Raw genomic sequence first — 14,564 nt, 5'->3', positions numbered from 1 at the left:
TGCATCAAAAAATGCACTTGAACACACCGAAACGCACCTAAACACACTGGAATACACATGTCTTTAGGGCCAGTTCACACCATAGAAACACAGTCCGGATGCGTTCCAGATGCTTTTTTGCATGCGCTTTTTTGATCTGTTCCAGTGTGTCCCCTCCCCCTCTTTTTGTCTTAACCTTAAATAAGGACCTGTGTGTTCGAGTGCATTCCAGTGCGTTTTTGACGCTTTTTACAGCGTTCCATTACAGTCCAGTGCAGGAAAAATGTTCTACTTTTTTTTTTTTTTTTTCTTCAGGAACTGGAACGCACTGGAACATACTGGAACTGCAAGCACTGATGTGGACTATTCCATTAAAAACCATATAACCTATTTTCCATGTCTTTTTGATGTAGAAAAAAAAATGCACTGGACTGCATGTGGTGTGAACTGGCCGTGGCCGTTAAAGTTAGGGCTGGTTCACACCACAAAAATGCACTGCAGATCCGTTCCGATTGTGTTTCTGCATGCATGTTTTTGATGCATTCCGGTGCTTTTCCGGATGCATTTCAGGTGCTTTCTTTTTTTACTATACTAGGGTACAGTGTCTTTTTGATGTGTTCCAGTGCATTTCAGATGTGTTTTACTATGTACCAGTACAGTACAGTGCAGGAAAAATGCAGCGTGTTCTACTTTTTTAGTTTTTTCTGGAACTGACCACACTGGTGTGAACTATGCCATTGGAAACCATATAAACTACTTTCCATGCGTTTTTTTGATGCAGAACAAAAATGCACTTGACTGCATGTGGTGTGAACTGGCCCTTAAGAAAAAAGAGGGCGAAAAAATACACTGGAATCCATCAAAAATGCGTCAAAAACCAGCATGCATAAAAGTATCTGGAATGTACCGGGACTGCGTTTTCTAGGGTGTAAACTGGCCCATAGCAAAGTGTATTTTCAGTAAGCGTACTTTTCAAGTGTTTCATTATATGCCTGAACCATAATCGCATATTGTATTTGTAATGCAGATGTGCAAATGTTTGCTTTAGTAGTCATCGGTATATCAGGTTGTGTTATCAGCATCCCTGCTGAATGACTGTTACGTTTAAAGCTGAATGTCCAGCAAACGGCTCAAGACACAGATGAATGCTGTTTTACCTGGCAAAGGATTTATTTTTCTGTCCATCCAGTCTTGAGATTTACACAGCTTTGCCACACAGTACAGTGTTGCTTGAAAGGGAAAGTCCCCTGGTATTTCTCTGCTGCAGTTTCACTGTTATGTATAAGTCTATTTCCCATCTCTACCCTGTTACTGGACAGCTAAAAGGGAACTTTAGGATGTTCTAATCAGGGTGGGGAGGGAGGGGTAAATAACAGAAAAAAACATTTTGCAGTGCATCCAATTCTGGACTGTACTCTGATTTGCAAAAATGTACTTTGCAAAAAACAAATGTTTGCCTACATTTTTCTTCTCCCTGAATTTAGTCCATAAAAGTGATGGGCAGCCCAGGTGACCAGTAGTGAGGCCCAGGCGTCTTTGACCCATAGCTGTCACTTTGTTCTTGCATAGGTTAAGCAGGTTTTCCCTTTAAGGCTCCATGCACACTGAAGCTCATAAATGCTGTTTTTTGGGAGTTTGTTTTTTTTTTTTTTTTTTAACAGCCCATAAACTCCCTTCTATGTTATCCTATGTTATCCATGCACACATCAAAGTTTTTGGACGCTTATGGGCTGTTTTCTGAACGCCATAAAATCATGTTCATGAGTCATTTTCTGACCACAAAAAATGCTAAATGCTCAAACGTGGCTCACCAGCATTTAACGTTTTTGATGCATTGAAAAAAAAAAACGAAAAAAACGCTAATAAACACTATTGCAAAAAGACTCACTGCAAAGCTACTGGTGTTTTTGTAACTATTTTAACATCCGGTGTGCAAGGAGCCTAAATTATAACTATACTGTAAAAACACAATAGTTCTTTTACCGTATCAAGGGATACTCCATAACTCTTCAAATGTCTACTTTTTTTCTTTTCTTTAAATCTGTCACCCGGCCTAAGCCAAGGCCAGTGTAATCATTGCATTGTTCAAGTTCTTCTTGTCTATGGCTGCACAAGAAATGTGTTTAGGGCCCGCGCCAAACTATGCTAATTATAGTTATTATATCTAGGTGAGGCCGCGGCTTCGGCCAGTCCACGAGGCCGGACGCCGCGGACTAGGCCAAAGTCGCGGCCTCGCCTAAAAACTCCTACCCGCAGCTTCTCAGGACCGGCGTGGTGTCCATCAAAAAAAGAAATGTAGCACTACCCCGAAGGAGCAGCTGGTTAGATTTGGGCTTACCGTTACCTTCTGTTCCACTCGCTTCACGTCTAGGGGTGTCCTGTGGTAAAAGGCCCAGTAACTTGAGAGACTGACAACAGATCCACTTGAATGGATTTTATTTGCAAAATGTAGACAATGAACAGTCTCTTAAATTGAGATCAGAGGGTTAGAAAGGAAGTTCAGGTACTCTTAGTGTCAAAGTCAAAATGTTGAACTTGCTTACTTTGACTGCATCCAGAGAATAGCCATTCGCAACTGGATGTTCACTCAAGTTGGATAGTCCCTCTCTCACAAGGCCTAGCAGCCAACAAGGTGCTTATTCAGGAACAAATCTCTGCCACAGACGTTGTTGTAGAACACGTAGGAAAACGAAACTGGAAGAACACTCGTAAGATACCTGGATCTTTCAGCCAGCTTGGCGATATCCACAAGACCGGATTCTCTTCGGTACTTCAGCCTTTCCAAGCTCTTACTAAGAAACCAACCCGTACGTGGTCTTCTTCTGAAGAGTCCTTCCCTGGAATGCTTGAAGTCACTGGTTCTCTCCCAAGCCAGAGACAGCACCCAACCACCTCCGAATCCTTTCCTTAGTTTCCTTGCCTCAGGCTAGCCAGCCCCGAGACATCAGCCATAGCCTTCCTGGGGGCTGGTCAGGAGGACCAGGACCATGAAGTCCGTACATCATTCTGGACCAGAACCCCGAATCACGTGACGTCCGCATCTTAAATACCCTCTCCTAGAAAGCACAGCGAGAGCGCCACTCCCACTGGGCGGGCTCCGAGAGAGAATAACTTAAGCACCTAACCAAACCATAGTTCCATGCCTGCCAGAAGAGACAGTGCCCCCTGTGGTCAGGCTGAACATCTCACAGTCCAGTCAGACTGATGCTCAACTCTAAATTCATACAATTGCACCCAAACCAAACTGCAGTTCAGGCATAACTTTAACTTTGAAAAATGCATAGTGTGTGCTCTTCAGGAGCCGCTGCTACGGAAAAAACTCAATTCGAATCCTGAATACATTTTTTTTTTTTTTTTTTTTTTTTTATCAGATTTTTTTTTTTTTTGGGAGAAAATCGGCCATCTCTAATTATATCATAAAATCCCTGCAATAAATATCAAATAAGCTGCCACCCTGTAGTGAAATCTACCCTCTAGATCAGGGGTACCCAACCTTTTGAAGAGCGAGGGCCATTTAAGCGACTTGGTAACCAGTCGTGGGCCACAATGAGCGGAGCGGGTGCATGCCATGTCCGTGTCTGCTCTGCATTTGCAGAGCGGACACGGCCCACAATACTTTTTAGCGGATCATATTGGAGGTAGAACACAAGTCAGTTTTATGTCTGCCACTACTTAGAGGTGAATGGAGGGTCCAATTGGTCAGACTGTCGGACTGACCACGTGAAAGTGGTCCAAGGCTGTTTTCACACTGATGCACTGCGGTTTACCTGCACCACGTGTGCAATGCAGTGTACCTTTTGGCTTTCCTGCAGTTTTCAGTAGACGTCTATTATATTCTGCAGGTTTGGTGCACTTTCAGAAAGCTCACCAAACTCGCAGGTAGTAATAGAAGTCTATGGCTCAGTGCAGGTAACCCGCAGGTGAACTGCTCTGCACCTGCGGATCAGTTTAACCACTTAGCCACTGGGCACTTAAACCCCCTTCCTGCCCAGACCAATTTTCAGCTTTCGGTGCTCTCACATTTTCAATAACAATTACTCAGTCATGCAACACTGTACTCAAATAGAGCTTTCTTTTGGTGGTATTTAATCACCGCTGGGTTTTTTATTTTTTTGTGCTATTAATCAAAAAAGACTGAAATTTTGTTTAAAAAAAAATAAAAAATTATTTTTCTTTTAAAATGTATTGCCAGATTATTGCACAGTGTTGCAGAGTATTGGCAGAATATTGCACAGTATGGGCAGGGTACTGCAGATTTGGATATTGGCACTGAGCAGTGCTGTGGGCACTTCACATCCAGCCCACAGCGATGCTGCAATCTCTCGCCCTCTCCCCTCTCACTATACCGATCGTTACAGAGAAAGGAGGGAGGAACCGGCGTCATGACGTGACGTCATTTGACGGAGCGATCACGTGGTAAACAGCTGCTATTGGGATGTTCCTGGGTGCGCGCCCCAGGGGGTGCGTGGGAGCAAGATTCTGGGAAGACATCCACCCAGAAAAACACGACAGCGCTGTAGCCGTCTTTCGGCTATGGCCCGGTCAGCAAGTGGTTAAAAGCAGCCCAGTAACCACTGCAGAAATGATATGCCCATATATACACACTGTGATTTTAGTAATAAACTGACCTTTTAATAACCGTATTCTTTTTATTCTATCCCAGAACAGGAGGTCGCGGGCCACATCAGAGGGCTCCGCGGGCCACTGGTAGATTCTAGAACAGTGATTCTCAACCAGGGTTCCTCCAGAGGTTGCTAGGGGTTCCTTCAGCACTGAGCAATTTCCACCTCTCAGAGAAGTTCCCACCCACACCATTGATCTTTTTAGCTATCTGTAAGGCGGTAATTCTTCCCAATGACCACAAGTGTAAGGACCATTCTTCCCACTGACCATCACCCTAATGTATCATGTGTTGTAGATTTCACATTTTTAGCAGGGGTTCCCCCCAAGATCGGAGAACTATTTCAAGGGTTCCTCTGTGTTGAAAAGGTTGAGAAAGGCTGTTCTAGAACAATAGAAATTTTAAGGGGACACTATTTTGCTGGCATTTAATCCTATACCACAAATGTATCAAATCCCTCCACCCAAATAATTACATGCAAAAATCTATATACAATAAAATATGTGAATTAAACCATATACTTTGATATTGCTATATAGACTTGTTAAAGCATCATCAATCTACATGTAATATTCCACCCCCATTGTGTTTGGCTGGTTAGTGGACATGGAGGAAGAGGGATTTCAGAGAAATCTTCTTACTTGGATACAGGTATAAGGTTTATCCAGTTGTATCTCTTCCAATCCACCGTAGAAACCAATAAGTGATAATAGTATGTGTATATATATATATATATATATATATATATATATATATATATATATATATAGTGTAGTGTGTTTTATTTATAAATTGTAAAATAATGTTCACATGCTTCCTGATGTCAGATTATTTCTGAAAGGCAAATCCATTTTGCACTACAAGTGCCCTGAAAGGACACTTGGAAGTGCAGTCGCTGTAAATCTGAGGGGTAGATCTGAAATTAGGGGAAGCTCTGCTGATTTTATCATCCAATCATGTACAAGCTAAAATGCTGTTTTTATCTACCTTGCATGTCCCCCTCGGATCTACAGCAAGTGCATTTGCAGTGCAAGGTGGATTTGCCTTTAGTAAATAACCCCCTATATATGTTGTTATCACTTCTTGGTTTCCATGGGGGAGTGTAGGAGATACGATTGCATAAACCTTATGCCTGTGTCCAAGTAAGAGGATGTCTCTGAAGCAAGATCGCTTGCCCACATCTAAGGAGCCAGCCAGAAAAAGCAGAGAAGGAGAATTTAAAGAAACAAAGTGCGTAGTGACCTTCTTTTTGTAAAAGAGGTCATTGTGTTCTGGTGAGTGATCCATTCACATTTTTGATCTTATGGACACTATACTTAACAGTTCTATATAGCAATCTCACAGTATATACGGTTTAATTCACATATTTTATTGAATATTGGTTTTGTTGATTTTTGCATCCAATTGTGTTTGGGCAGAGGGATTCGATACACTTGTGGCATAGGGTTAAATACTAGCACAATAGTGCCCCCTTAATATTTTTATGGCTGCTCAATAACTGCAGACAAAGACTTAGAACAAGGACTTAGAACAAAGAACACGTGTGTGTGTGTGTGTGTGTGTGTGTGTGTGTGTGTGTGTGTGTATCCCATACCAGTTTTATGTAATGTCTTCTGTGGCAGAAGCCTGAAATTTTCATTTTCATTTTATATGTTGCATTGCATTCGTGCCATGACTGGCGATTAGGGTTGCCACCTGTCCAGAATTCACCCGGAAAGTTCGGGTTTGGAACCATGCGTCCGGGTTTGAGACTGCCTGAAACCCGGACACATTATTCAGACTGGACTATGGCTTCCCAGCAGGGTTGCTGGCTGCAGTTGTCTAAGCTGAGAGTGACTGTTACATTCTTTCATGCTGCCCAAAGCCAGCACCAACAACCCCCCCCCCCCCCCCCCCAAACACACACACAGATGGGAGAGGAGAGAGGGCTCGATCTGCACCTCTCCCCCCACCCCCTACCCATCTGTGTGTGCCCACACTCCAATCCCTGGCGCTGTACTTCAGAATAGGAAAGTGGGGGCTGGAAATTTGAAGTCCAGCAGTCTCAGATACATCTGGATGAGAAGTGCTGATTGCCAAGGGGTGAGTGAGCTCACCATCCATCCCAGTCTGTGAAGTCTCCCCCCTTCTCTCTCATGCCTCTGAGAGAGTACACTAATGTATATCAGGGTTCTCAGAGCACCCCTTACAACAGATTTCCCCTTTACACCAGAGGCCACAGTGTTTCATCTCCATACATCAGAGTTCTCAGTGTTCCTCCTTAAATCAGGGTTCCCAGAGGATCCCTTATGTCAGAGTCCCCAGAGTTTTCCTTTCCATTAGAGTCTGCAGAGTCGCCCCTTACAGTGAAAGGGAACTCTGCGAGTTCAGATATAAAAGGGAAACTGCGGACTCTGATGTAAAGGGGGACTCTTGTTATTAATTGCATTTGATTAGAAATGTTATTTAATAGCAATATATATATATATAGTTTATAATATAAAAAAAAAATTGCTGTACGCCGATAAAGTGTTCGGGTTTGACTTGAAGAAAAGGTGGCAACCCTACTGGCGATCACAACCTGGCAGCACCTATGCACATGTTCTACTTAGTCCTGCCCACCCTACACATTCCATTGAATAAAGCAGATACACACCTTGTTCTCTGTCCTATTTTGGGAATGTGCTCTGCACATTGTAGCTTCTAGCACTTTGTGATCTCTAGTGATTACACAAGTGCAGTGCTGTATAGAATACCTTATTTATTTAGTCTGATGTTGAATACATTAAAATAGGTACATTTTAATCATTTCCTTGATGCCATGTTTACACTAGCATAGATTTGGAACAATGGCTCTCAAAGCACAGGGAATTTTTTTTTTTTTATAGTTGCAGGGTTGTTTAGTGTTCCTTCCTATAAAAGGTGGTGTGTTTTAAAAGTATAGTTATCCTTCAAAGTACACTTGAAGGATAACTATACCTTTAAAACACACCACCTTTACTACTATTATTTAGTACAAATTCATATTTGTAGGGTGCCGGGGCCTTTCCTCCTTGCGGCGTGTACATCCACCTCAGACGTTGTGTGCAGGCAGCCCGTAATGTGGGTACAGACACAGTGACTGCATGAACAAAGACACATGTACACGGATTCAGATGCACAATGTCAAATTTTGACATGTAACTGTGTGAGTGCATCCGCTGTCTGCACTCACACCATACTACACTGAAGGCATGGTGATAACTGTAATGCCGCGTACACACGGTTGGATTTTCCGACAGAAAATGTTGGTTGTGAGCTGGTTGTCTGACAGTCTGACCATGTGTATGTTCCATCGAACATTTGCTGTCGGACTTTCCTCCAACAAATATTTGATAGAAGGTTCTCAAATTTTCCTTCAACAAAACTTTGTCGGAAAGTCCAATTGTGTGTACGCAAGTCCTTCGCACAAACGTTCACGCATGCTCGCAATCAAGCAGAAGGAGCCGCACTGGCTATTGAACTTTTTTTTTTCTCGGCTCGTCGTACGTCACTGCGTTCCCACATTCGTAATTGTTGGCCAACATTTGTGTGACTGTGTGTATGCAAGACAACTTTGAGCCAACAACCTTCGAACAAAAATCCACTGTTTTGTTTGCGGAAAGTCCAACCGTGTGTATGCGGCATTACAGTTACCAGCTAAGTGAACTTTGAAGTTCTTAAAATGGCTGGTGTCATAGCTGATTACAAGTGCGGCATCATGGCAGCTGCAGGTCTAAATAGAGGAAAAATGTCATCCTCTTTGGCTGAAAAAGATAAGAGGCTTTAGTTCTACTTTAGGGGCCCATTGACACCGGAACGCTAATGATGGGAATGAATTAAATATAAGTAATGGAGTTCTTTAGGAGTTGCACTGTTATGCTGTGAATGTTATGTTGACTCAACGAAATAATTCCCAAATAAAATACCCTGCATTTATCACAAATCTTATCATTCGGCTTCCTTTAACAAATAAGCATAGTACATTTGCCAGTGCTGCATTCTTCCAACACAGACTTCCTCTGTAACTCTCTGCAATGAGTCACATAACATCTCAGGGTCACTAAGGAAGATGATGATTGAAGCCTTTTTTCTGTTGGGTGCTGTGAATGCAGGTTTAAACATTGAGCTGATGGCTATACAATATATTGCCCACCAACTGTCACGGACTGCAAGTCCTACTCTGACTGCGATCTGAATGGGGGAGCGTCTTCACCCAAGACTATCAGCCCAACATATATTATTTACTCTGGCCTTGGGGAAAGTGCTCTCTAACTCATTCCTCCCATACTAGGTACTTTTCATACTGTTCATTTAAATTCTTGTCTTGACTGTCCTTTTTAGGCTTCCTACCACTCGCCAGTAACCCTTAAAGAGGAACTTGACTTCCACAAGGTTCTTGTATCACCGCTCCTCTTCCATGCCACCATCTTTAAATATGCAGCATGTATTCAGATGTGTGTTAGGTCTCCTAGCAGGTTTTGGGACCTGGCAGAGAAATGCAACACTGTTGGGACTGCCCAATGTAGTCCCACTGCATAGACGAGGCGATTTTCCCTAGGCTGTATTTTGTCCGTTTCTATCAACACTCTGCATTGGTGTAAACAAATGGAGATATTCCCCTCCCCCATGTAAATGTCAGAGTATCTCAGCTCACGGCTACCAGCCCAACATATATTATATTATATTATATTATTCTAGCCCAGGGAAGAATGTCCTCCAACTCGTTCCTCCCATACTAGGTACTTTTAATACTGTTCATTTCTTAAGCTGTCCTGACACGACCGGACTTTCCGGAAGACTAGGGCCGACGGAATCAGTCCGTCGGACAATCCGATCGTGTGTGGGCACCTTTCAGAGGGGAGGGGGGGAAGAGATACCTGTCTAAGAGGGCTTTCACACTGCGCCGCCGTAACGTCAGCTGTAAAATGCCGGTATTTTTAGCTGCGTTTTACCGTCAGATTTGCGGCACATTTCAGCCGCTAGCGGGTCGTTTTTATCCCCGCTAGTGGCCGAGAAAGGGTTAAAACCACCCGCAATATGCCGCAATGGCATAGATACCCAAGCCGCCCACGGGTATCTACGCCACTTTCCCCCCCCCCCTTCTGAGAGACACACGGGTCCCAGAAAACAGCAGGGACCAGTGGAATATCACAGCGCGAGTCGCGCATGCACAGTAGGGAACCTTGAAGTGAAGCCCTTACCGAGGATGGTGGCGGCAGCACTCGACAGCCGAGAGATAGATCGGCTTCGGGTGCCGACATCACGGGCGCCCTGGACAGGTAAGTGTCCATATTTTAAAAGTCAGCAGCTGCAGTATTTGTAGCTGCTGACTTAAAAAAAAAAAAAAAAAAAAAAAAACGCCGGAACTCCGCTTTAATGAGGAACTTGACCCCCCACTAGGTTCTTGTCTTACCGCTCCTTTTCCACCATCACTCCTATTCCATGCTGCACTTTGCATTTATGCAGATGTGTACTATGTCTCTACTAGGTTTTTGGGACCTGGTCCAGCCGGTGCTTTCACACTGGGGCAATGCGCTTGCGGAACGTTACAAAAAGTGTTGTGAGCAGCATCTTTTGGGGTGCCCCAACATGGGCGCGCTTAACCCTTTTCTTAGGGTGCCAGCTCGGGTTAAGAGTGCCCTGCTAGCGGCCAAAAAGACGCTAAAATGACTGAAAAACAAGCTCCACTTTACCGCTAACGTGGCGCGGCCTCAGTGTGAAAGTAGCTTTACTGACAATTACATGAATCTGCTGCAAGTTGCACAGGCAGAAGACAGATTTCTAATGAGTGTCTATAACGCCTCTCAGTTAATTCCACAGATAGATTACTGATGGTGTTCAGATTGGGCCAACACATCTGACCACACTCCAATGTCTATAGCCAGCTGGAGTCTTCTTCCCCCACCATGGCAATCCATGACATGCTGAGGAGGAGAAGGGGCCCTTTTTTTTTATTTATTTTTTGTATTTTGCTATTATATCCATGGAGATTCTATAAACAGTTTTTTTTTCCCCCCCAGAAAAGGGACTTGGGGGTTATTTACAAAAGGCAAATCCACTTTGCACTACAAGTGAAAAACTTGAAATTGCACTGAAAGTGCACTTGGAAGTGCAGTCACTGTAAATCTGAGGGGAAGCTCTGCTGATTTTATCATCCAATCATGTGCAAGCTAAAATGCTGTTTTTTTTATTTTCCTAGCATTTCCCCCTCGGATCTACAGCGAATTTTAAGTGCACTTTTCACTTGTAGTTTCCACTAGTGGTGCAAAGTGGATTTGCTTTTCGTAAATAACCCCTTTTAGTTTTGTTGAGATTAAATTGAGTTTATGTTTTGTGGTCCAGTTTGTATACAGTTTAGCAGCCAATGGTGGAGTACATCAGTTGCAATAGTCTCTGGTTTTGCTGCAGACTGCACAATTGTATTGTCAATTTGTTTCTCTTTTAACTTTAAGCCGCTTTTGTTTCTTCCAGATTTCCCTCTTCCCTTTCCTGTCTCCTTGCCGCTTCCTTTTACTCACTCATCACATGAATGTATGAGCACATGACTTGTCAGCAGTGTTATGGGGCTTACACTTCATGGTGGGCTAAGAAAAAAAACAATGTCAAGGGTTTGAAAAATATTGGTTTGTTTGAAATGTATTGATTAAGGAGTGTTTGTACATGTATGACACAGAGCTCTAAAATATACAAATTATAACCATGAGGCAAGAAAATGGTATGCACAACCCCTAAATGCAAGCTGTATTGTCTTCCTTGTTTTGTATAAAAAAAAGTTATACTCAGAAAAAAAACAATTATAAATGAATAAAAAAAAGCGGTGTCACTTTTCCATGTTCTATGTAAACAAAAAGATACAATATACAGTGGGTATGGAAAAGAATCCAGTTTTTGTTTTATCCAGCTGTATGTACTGTGCAACTTATAAGGCCCCTTTCACACTAACTATCCGTTGAGGCCAGCGGCGGATCCAGGGGGGGGGGGCGGGGGCAACGGGGTAATCGCCCCCTCCGAGAATATGGCCAGCGGGTGCCAGCGCGGCCGGTTCCGCGGGTGCCAGCGCGGCCGGTTCCGCGGGTGCCAGCGCGGCCGGTTCCGCTGGTGACTGGCTGCACTGAGTGGACAGGTGAGGGGGGCAGCTGGGTGGCTTAGGAGGGCTGCTGGCCAATCAGGAAGCCAGCAGGCAGGGGAGCAGGGAGATGACATCATCTCTCACTGCTCTGCATCCCTCCAGTTCCGCCCTCACTGTGCAGGAAGCTGTGTGCAGCAGAGAGATTACATCATCTCTCTGCTGCCTATCTTCACTCTGGACTCAACAAAAGAACACCTTAGCAGAAAAGTGACACAGTAGGTGACAATCCACAATGTGTGGCAGGCTACGTGGCAATCCACAATGTGTGGCAGGTGACGTGGCAAGTGGCAATCCGCAATGTGTGGCAGGCGACATGGCAAGTGACAATCAGCAATGTGTGGCAGGCGACGTGGCAAGTGACAATCAGCAATGTGTGGCAGGCGACGTGGCAAGTGACAATCGGCAATGTGTGGCAGTCTACGTGGCAAGTGACAATCTGCAATGTGTGGCAGTCTACGTGGCAAGTGACAATCCGCAATGTGTGGCAGGCTATGTGGCAATCCGCATCTGGTGGCGGGTGACGTGGCAATCCGCAATGTGTGGCAGGTGACGTGGCAAGTGACGATCCGCAATGTGTGGCAGGTGACGTGGCGATCCGCAATGTGTGGCAGGTGACGTGGCAATCCGCAATGTGTGGCAGGTGACGTGGCAATCCGCAATGTGTGGCAGGCGACGTGGCAAGTGACAATCCGCAATGTGTGGCAGGCTACGTGGCAAGTGACAATCCGCAATGTGTGGCAGGTGACGTGGCAAGTGACAATCTGCAATGTGTGGCAGTCTACGTGGCAAGTGACAGTCCGCAATGTGTGGCAGGCAACGTGGCAATCCGCATCTGGTGGCGGGTGAAGGGGCAATCCGCAATGTGTGGCAAGTGACGATCCGCAATGTGTGGCAGGTGACGTGGCAATCCGCAATGTGTGGCAGGCGATGTGGCAAGTGACAATCCGCAATGTGTGGCAGGCGACGTGGCAAGTGACAATCCGCAATGTGTGGCAGGCTACGTGGCAAGTGACAATCAGCAATGTGTGGCAGGCTACGTGGCAAGTGACAATCAGCAATGTGTGGCAGGTGACGTGGCAAGTGACAATCAGCAATGTGTGGCAGGTGACGTGGCAAGTGACAATCCGCAATGTGTGGCAGGCGACGTGGCAAGTGACAATCCGCAATGTGTGGACTACCAGGGACATGACCAGATTGCTGTTCCCGATCACTGGGAGCAGAAGATCTCTGATATGTCATCTGGCAGAATGGGAATCGCCTTGTTTACATAGGCAGTTCTCTGTTCTGCCTCTGTACTCTGCAATCGCGGGTCGCCGGCGGACATTGAGCCTGCTGGACCCGTGGGCATGCTCTCCCGGCACGCACACACTCTCCTATGCAAAGGTGGACATACACCTACGCTGGTTTGCGCAGGAGAGCCGACCTGCCGCAGTATAATGGCGGCTGGTCAGCAAGTGGTTAATAGATATTTCTGTATAGGTAGTAGATGGTCCTCTCGAAAATTGTGTCTACTACATTTGCTTTTTGTTTGTGTTCACACTGGGAACATTTTGGGATGAGAAGTGTGATTTCAATAAAATCAATTCATGCAGCAAAACGCCACCTGCAAAATTTCACTGAAGTAGAAAATCTCAACTTTGTGCAATAATCTGCTAAAATACATTTGTATTGAAAAGTTTTCATTTTTTCTTATTTTTGTAGACAGTATATGTACTGTATGGTAGTCCATTTAATTTAGTTTTTGTGTTTTTCTCCCTTTTTTATGTTTTGATCATTATTTGGGTTTAGTCACTTTAACTTAAGCCCGGACCATTTGGCTGCCTAAAGACCAGAGGACTTTTTACAATTTGGCACTGCGCTGCTTTAACTGGTGATTGCGTGGTCAGGCAATGCTGTACCCTAACTAAATTTTCATCCTTTTGTTCACACAAATGAAGCTTTCTCTTGATGGTATTTGATTGCCACTGCGATTTATTTTTTTTTTTATTTTTTTTTTTGAGATCTAAGCGGAAAAAAGACTGAAAACGATATATTATATAGTTGCTATATAATAATATAATATTCTTATAATATTTTCTCCTTTTTTGTTATAAAAAAAATCCAATAAACTCAATTTTAGTCATACATTTAGGCCAAAATGTATTCAGCAACGTCTTTGGTAAAAAAAAAATAAGCTTTGCGCAAAAGTTATAGCGCCTACAAACCTAGGGTACATTTTCTGGAATTTACATAGCTTTTAGTTTATGACTGCCTATCCCATTTCTTGAGGTGCTAAAATGGCAGGGCAGTACAAACCCCCCCACCCCCCAAATGACCCAATTTTGGAAAGTAAACACCCCAAGGAAATTGCAGAGAGGCATGTTGAGCCCATTGAATATAACATTTTTTGTGCCAAGTGATTGAATGAATAATGACAAAAAAAAAACAATTTTTTTTTTACAAAAAGTTGTCACTAAATGATATATTGCTCACACATGCCATGGTTATATGTGGAACCCCAAAATACATTTTGCTGCTTCTCCTGAGTACGGGGATACCTCATGTGTGGGACTTTTTTGGAGCCTAGCCTCATACAGGGCCCCAAAAACCAAGCACCGTCTTCAGGATTTCTAAGGGAGTAAATTTTTGATTTCACTCCTCACTACCTATCACAGTTTTGAAGGCTATAAAATGCCAAGATGGCACAAACTCCCCCAATTGACCCCATTTTGGAAAGTAGACACCCCAAGCTATTTGCTGATGGGCATGTTGAGTCCATGGAATATTTTATATTTTGCCACAAGTTGTGGGAATATTACAAACTTTTTTTTTTTTTTTTTTTTTTTTTTTTTTGCT

General features: G+C 43.9%; 1 protein-coding gene across 6 annotated transcripts in view; it reads left to right on the top strand.

Moving 5' to 3' along the window:
- TBC1D16 (TBC1 domain family member 16) overlaps positions 1–14,564 on the top strand; it is a 269,316-nt gene that overhangs the window by 11,161 nt on the left and 243,591 nt on the right. The gene's annotated exons all lie outside the window — the stretch shown is intronic.

This window comes from Lithobates pipiens, unplaced genomic scaffold (assembly GCF_037356315.1).
Source record: "Lithobates pipiens isolate NorthernLeopardFrog02 unplaced genomic scaffold, aLitPip1_a1.2 Scaffold_28, whole genome shotgun sequence".
NCBI classification, from domain to species: Eukaryota; Metazoa; Chordata; class Amphibia; order Anura; family Ranidae; genus Lithobates; species Lithobates pipiens.
This window is presented reverse-complemented; position numbering and strand designations above follow the sequence as displayed.